This window comes from Echinops telfairi, unplaced genomic scaffold, assembly GCF_000313985.2.
Source record: "Echinops telfairi isolate 266 unplaced genomic scaffold, ASM31398v2 ScPeMD7_3;HRSCAF=10, whole genome shotgun sequence".
NCBI lineage: Eukaryota > Metazoa > Chordata > Mammalia > Afrosoricida > Tenrecidae > Echinops > Echinops telfairi.
In genome coordinates, this window is record NW_022103899.1 from 63,840,561 (window position 1) to 63,841,956 (window position 1,396).

A 1,396-nucleotide genomic window follows, 5' to 3' on the forward strand; every position below is an offset into this window, starting at 1 on the left:
TTCTGTATATTATGATTTGAATTTGAATTGGAGTTATCCGGACGATGACATAATGAGCCAGTAAATGCTTTGTCGCTATAATCTTCCTTATTAAATGTTATAATGGAAAATGAAATAAAGTAACGGTGACAAGGTCAAGAATACTCCCCCCAAACGATGCTTGATTCTCTGCTTGGAACACATGAATTCAGACCCTTGTGAACTCCAAAGCAAATATCAATTCTAGAAGCATCCATTTGCTCCCTGTTGAAGAATCCAAATCCCCCCACAATGATATGGAAGATGTGCAGGGTTGAGTTTGTTTGTGTTTTCTCGGTGTGTGGGGAGAAGGCTATGGGGTGTCACAGAAAACGCAGAGGTCAATGAGGGGAGATGACCAGTGTCTGTCTAGAACAGTGGTTCTCAGCCTTCCTAATGATGCGACCCTTTGATACAGGTCCTCATGTTGTGGGGCCCCCACACCAACCATAAAATTATTTTCGTTGCTACTTCATACCTGTAATTTTGCTACTGTTATGAATCAGGTGACCCCTGTGAAGGGGTCGTTCGACCACCCAAAGGGGTCGCGAACAACAGGTTGAGAACTGCTGGTCTACAGAGAGACAGCACAGACGGTGAACAGGAAATAGACTTGCCACACATCGAGGTATGAAGGTTGTTAGACAGGAAGAGCTCATGAGAGTTCATACCAAGAGACGCCAACATGAAAGAAAATGACAAACAAGATCAGTCTTAGAAAAATGCCACAGGGCTCAAGAGCCAACTCAGACATGTGACTGGGCGATGCCCTCAGCACTGGTCCTTGGACTGCAGAGCTGCCAGTCCAGAGGCAGCCAGTCGAAACTCCAAACCCAAACTCACCCGCACCAAGTCAGTTCCACCCACAGTGACCCTACAGGGCGGCCAGAGCTGCCCTGTGGGCTTCCTAGACTGTACGTCCTTGTGGGAGTACAAAGCCTCTTCTTCTTCCAGGGAGAGGCTGACAGATTCCAACTGCTGACCTTGGCTTAGCCGCTTACCATTAACGGCTGTGCCCCATGGCTCCCCCAGCTACCCTAAGAGCTCACGGTAAACATGGGGCTGCCAGGGACCAAGACACAGAGCAGGCTGGTCCATCGTCCAGGAAGTCCTGTGGACAGTGCCTCCTACGGGACAATGCAAGGAAGGTCTTTAGAACAAAATGTGAGGCTATGCTGGGAAACATGGCAGTGACCTCACTGACTAGCCCACCCTCAGGGAGCCAGGAGGCATGGTCTGGGCTGGGGCAGCCACTCAGGGTGGGCTCAGCTGCCTAGACGGCATGTGAGAGGGGCCTCTTGGGAATCAAGGTGCCCAGGCCAGCTGGGAGGCACGGTGTGCGGCACCCTTTGAATGAAGTAATCCGAGAGAGCAGCCT